The sequence below is a fragment of the Dipteris shenzhenensis genome, chromosome 30 (genome assembly GCF_047967505.1).
Source record: "Dipteris shenzhenensis isolate YYH24624 ecotype China chromosome 30, Dip_SZ_1.0, whole genome shotgun sequence".
NCBI classification, from domain to species: domain Eukaryota; kingdom Viridiplantae; phylum Streptophyta; class Polypodiopsida; order Gleicheniales; family Dipteridaceae; genus Dipteris; species Dipteris shenzhenensis.
The window spans coordinates 29385320-29391444 of NC_141625.1; positions in this window are offsets into that span (position 1 = coordinate 29385320).

Below are 6125 nucleotides of genomic sequence, written 5' to 3' on the forward strand. Positions count from 1 at the left end.
CTAGCACCTGAGCAAAAGTCCAATCTTGTGCCTTTGCATAAATCACTGGTATTCTCATGTCGATCAAAGCAACTGCTGGAACTGAGCATGAATCAGCTTGACATAGCTCCACCTCTTCTGGTTTAGACTGCGTGTGTAGGGAATGCAACAATTGTCAGTGAAATTGTGGAACCAGATTAAGCAATTTGCCCAATGAAATTTGGATAGGAGCCTCCAAAATGCACTCCATCCCCAGCTTCCTTTGCAGAGAATTTGCTCGCCTCTTGGCTTGGTTAGCAACCAACAATGGAGCTGCTTTGACCGCCTTCGACCATTTTCTGGTAAGTGTAACTTGAACTTGGCTTGAGTCTCTGACTCTGATATAGCGTATATTGCCACAAATAATTCCTTAATTACGTCGAGGTAAGAAACTTACATGCATCATACATCCAAATGATAACTCTCTCTCACACTTGTTTATTGTCTCTCCATCGCATTCGGCTTTACGTAGAGCCAGTTGTAGCCGATCAAGTAGCATGTGAGTGGGGAGAAGTGTGAGATCCCATGGATATGGTTGTGATCGCCTGTACATTACTCTGAATCTCTTCCTTGCAACTATTCTTTCTGCTTTGGCTGCTTCATATCTCTCAATCCACTTTTGCATCTCCTTGCTATTGAGGATACAAAACTTATTGAATTTCTCCATTTGTGCTTTGCTCTTCTTTCTTTCAATCCCTTTTCCTTGGGGAACCTCGCCAACAATGTGATCATCATCCTTGTTATGCCAAGCTTGCAGCATATCACGATCCGTGTATGCAAGAAACTCCATGATATATACTAATAATGACTCTTGCACAAGCCATCCCTCTGCCATGCTTGCTTCCAGTCTTGCTCTTTTCCTTACAAATCCCTTCAAAGTTTTCATAAACTGCTAGAGAAAAAACATCCACCGACTATGAACGGTACCTGCAATGGCCACTCATCAACTATGTGCACAAGCAAGTGCACTTGAGTTGTCATAATGCTCGAGGTAAAGTGCTTCTCAAGCAAGCATACGGCTTTGATGGAGTCCACCCTAGCCTTCTTGATGCTCGATATGGAGATCTCTTTTTGAGATATCCACCTATTTCACATGCCCATGTAAGATATATTCATAATCAGTCTACAGATTATTCAACTTAAATTGAAGAAAATGCAATCAATGCGATTTGATAGTAAGCATACCTCACAATACCACTGATCTTGAATATAGCATTTCTAACATATTCTTGTAAGTACCCTTTCACTATAATTGGGAGGATGAACTATCAAAGCAACAAAGAAGTCATGTCAATAATATAACATAATCACAATTACACTAACGCATCACGATTATTGGTACACTAATCCTACAGCTTATAATACCTGTAAGACCTTGTGCCAATCATGGGACTTGAGACCACTAAGCTTATCGTCCTTTGAAAATGCTCCTTTCAAGCAATGCATATACCTTGTGGGTGTTCGAAAAGAGGCAATGTCTGCCTTGACACCATTGCCTTCTCTCTCTTGGAGAGGATCCATGTTGCTTTCGAGATAACAACTTTTCCCGAAGCACACACGGGTCACAAATGAGACATCCTATTCATAGCACGCAAGTCTTATCACACTCCTCTCGAGTCTTTGGAACCAACCAAGTGTGCCCAAATAGTAGCCCCCACATTTTTGAAGATATGCATGGGATCCAAGAGATGATTGATTTGTAACTGACCCCAATAAGGAAGCTCATGAAAGATGGATAGCCTCTTTATACCATGAGGAGGTTCCTCTCCATTTGCCCTCCAAGCCTGAATCTAGTCACTTGCCTTCAAATATGGTGGTGGTGGATCAAGCTGACCTCCACACACGAGATGGTCCAATGGAAGGTATCGAGCATGACCTTCATAAACATTTTTCCTCATATGTTTGGAGTATCATGCAAGTGATTTAAAACCCGGTCCACAAACATAACAAGCATGGTACGCACTTGTAATAAGTCATGCACGCGTGCATGAATGTGTTAGTATAAGACATGCACATGAAAGAGAGTCATAAAAGCATAATTCTATATTATACATGTAAAGACACAACCACGTTCTGCGCACTCTCCATATCCTGGGTATTCATGCATGGTCCACATTAAGATACCCCTGACCAAAATGTAATTGGTATGTCTAGGAGCTTTGGAAATATCAAAGACCCGCACTCCTCTCCATAAGATTTGTAACACCTCTATCAAAGGTGCCATGTACACATCCATATTTTTGGCCTTGTACTTTCGTGGCACAGGTAGTGCAAGCATGAGGTGTCCTTTATTGTTAGCCATGATGGGATATTATAATTCACCAAGACTATGGGCTAGGTCGACCAAGATGTCAAGCGTAACCCGAAAGGGTTCACGCTGTCCTTGGCGAGCGCAAGATGTAAGTTGCGTGGCTCCCTCACAAAGTTCGGCCACTAATTGTCTATGTGCTTCCAAGCTACACAATCTATGGGAATCCTCAATGTGTCATCAGTGGACCGATGAGATGCATGCCAAGTCATTAACTCCGCTATGGATTTGCATCGAAACATGTGCTGTATTCTTGCAATGATGGGAAAGTGTCTCAAGACCTCTACCGGTATCTGCTCACCCTGCAAGTCATCTCTATATCATTGTTCCCCACTCTCTAGATAACTAGCCAAATCTCCATGCTCATGGCGAAAGATAATACAATCATTACGGCAAGCATGAATGATATCATAATTCGTACCCACCGTTGTTAGTATCTTCTTCATTTCATCTCTTGATGCGGGCATGGTATTTGGTGCAGGCAACATCTTCTGGAGCAAATGACTTTAGGAGAAGTGGATAAGGATATGAAGAGAAGGTTAGACTTTCACTACAGTAAGACTTTCGAGAGAACAACACACTGCCTTGATTAAAATGCATCCAGCTTTGACAACACCAAACATGCTTTCTACCCTCCCTCCCCTGTCTCCCTCTCTCTCTCTCTCTACCCCTAATGAGTCAAATTAATGCAGGAGCTAACCTCATTAAGGCCTAGACACTTGTATCCAACCACCCATACTTTGCTTGTAGATTCAAGATTGAGAGACAAGCCCGTAGTTTAGACATCCTAGCATCCTTGTACAAATGTGTTGATTGCAACTCTCGCATATTGACCTCAAACTCAGACATCACGTGTACATGTGATATAGTGCCCCTGAAAATAGAATCTATCATGTCCACCATACCCTAGTCATCATTTGGTACATCCGTGAGACTATAGTCTTGCTCAAAGTGTGAAGTTATATGCACATCCTTGCCACCCTCCTCATCCTGTCTCAAGATTTCGTGTAGATATAAGATCTTGTCTCAAGGTTTTGTGTCGCGTACGTATGCAATATTAATCACGAACTCAAATAGCATTGACTTACTAACGATGATCCATCACCACGTGCAACACCAACAGTGGGTACTAGTTCAAGCTCCTCCCCATACATCTGCAAGTGGCGCACAATAATATGACATTGATGTCATACTTCTCGCTTGCAATGAGTGCAATGACAATACAACCTCTCCGTAAGCCACTCTGCACTCTCGGGCGTTGACGCATCATTTGATGAGCTTCCACTCGTCCCTTCCATCTGCACACCTCCAAAATCACAACATGAGCTACAAGGAAATCCATTAAGATCCAAAAAATAGCCACCCATGAGCTCCTTTCCTCTCTTCTCACAATAAGTGCCCTAAACCGTTGCTATATAGTGATGCTTTGCTATGTTCCGTTGCTATATAGCGATGCTTTTAAGATATAACCGTCACTATATAGCGACTGACCATCGTCGATATATAGCGACGCTGGGGGCTAAAACCCAAAACCTCACATGACATCAAGTTCAAATATCATTGTGAGAAAAGCAAAAATAGCTTCTCCCACCTTATATTCGACGACCTCGCTTTCCTCGTCACCCCTACCCAGCCCCTCTCCCAACACTTGTGCTCCCTCTCCACCCTTCTCCCTCTCTACTTGTGTGAAAGGAAGTTTTTCAAGAAGGTGTGTCTCTTTAAGCAATGTAGGTTCATTTTTTGTGAGATTTCATTTTGTGAGTGTTGAAGCATGTTTCTCCTTGTATTGCTAAGCCTATGTGCTAATTTTCATGCTTGATTTTCAGAGGTTAAGGACAAAAAACGAGATTTGGTGAAAGAAAGAAGACTCACCTCTTCTCTTCTTGGTATTTCTCTTCCTCTTCTTTCTCCTTGTTTGTAGGCTTATATTCTTGTCTTCTCAATCCAATCCCTTTGAAAAGTTACTTCTCCAAACTCCTCCTTCCTCTAACTAGTTATCAGAAAAATGGTATGTTTTCTCTCTTTTGTAGGGCCAATCCATGAAACACCGAGTGAGACTTTTCCAGATAAGAAAGTGCTTCCTCTTTTTTCCTTTTGTTATTTCTGTTATTTGCATTGGCCTATAGAGCTAGCGCCTTAAGCGCTAGCTGCAATGATGGGCATAGGGACCCTCTCTTCTCTTATTCCCTCTTCTTCCTCTCTTTTCCTCTTTTCCTCCCTCTTTCCCTCTCTTTCCCTCATATGCTCATGCATAAGCATAAGCATATGCTTTCTCTCTTTTTCTCTTATGCATATGTTTTCCCTTCTCTTATGCTTATGCTCTTTTCCCCTCTTCCTTCTCTTCTTTTCCCATCTTCCTTCTCTTCTTTTCCCCTCTCTTTTTCCCCTCTTTTTTCCTCTCTTTTTCTCTTCTTTTCATAAGCATATGCATTTGCCTATTCTTATGCTTATGCATGAGCATATGTTTTTCTTCTCGTATGCTTATGCTCTTTTTCCCTCTTTCAATCTCATTTCCCTTCTTCCTTCTCTTCTTTTCCCCTCTTCCTTATCTTCTTTTCCCCTCTCTTTCTTTTCTTTTCATAAGCATATGCCTATGCCTATGCTTATGCTTATGCATGAGCATATGCTCATATGCTCATGCATAAGCATAAGCATGTACTTTCTCTCTTTTTCTCTTATACATATGTTTTTCCTTCTCTTATGCTTATGCTCTTTTCCCCTCTTCCTTTTCCCCTCTTTCAATCTCTTCTTTTCCCCTCTTCCTTCTCTTCTTTTCCCCTCTCTTTTTTCCTCTCTTTTTCTCTTCTTTTCAAAGCATATGCCTATGCCTATGCTTATGCTTATGCTTATGCATGGGCATATGCTTATGCTTATGCCTATGCCTATGCTTATGCTTATGCTTATGCATGGGCATATGCTCATGCATAAGCATAAGCATATGCTTTCTCACTTTTTCTCGTATGCATATGCTTTTCCTTCTCTTATGCTTATGCTCTTTTCCCCTCTTCTTTTTCCTCTCTTTTCTTATTTTCATCTCTCTTTTTTCCCTCTCTTTTCCCCTCTCTTTCCATATATTTTCATGAGCACATGCATTTTCCTATGCTTATGTATGAGCATATGCATTTGCCTTCTCTTAATGCTTATGCTTATGCATGAGCATCTCATATGCTTATGCATAAGCATATGCATATGCTTTCTCTCTTTTTCTCTTATGCATATGATTTTCCTTCTCTTATGCTTCTCCTTCTCTTTTCCTTCTCTTATGCTCATGCATAAGCATATGCATATGCTTTCTCTCTTTTTCTCTTATGCATATGCTTTTCCCCTCTTCTCTTCTTTTTCCCTCTTTTTTTTCCTCTCTTTCAATCTCTTTTCCCCTCTTCCTTCTCTTCTTTTCCCCTCACTCTTCTCTTCTTTTTCCCTCTCTTATTTCCTCTCTTTTTCTCTTCTTTTCCTCTCTTTTCTTCTTTTCATCTCTTTTTTTTTCTCTTTTCTTATTTTCATCTCTCTTTTCCCCTCTCTCTTTCTCTTTTTTCCTCTCTTTTTCTCTTGTTTTCATAAGCATATGCATTTGCCTATGCTTATGCTTATGCATGAGCATATGCTTATATGCTCATGCATAAGCATAAGCATATGCTTTCACTCGACTTTCCTCAAATGCTTTCCCTCATATGCATTTGCCTATGCTTATGCTTATGCTTATGCATGAGCATATGCTCATATGCTCATGCATAAGCATAAGGATATGCTTTCTCTCGACTTTCCCTTAAATGCTTTCCCTCATATGAATTTGCCTATG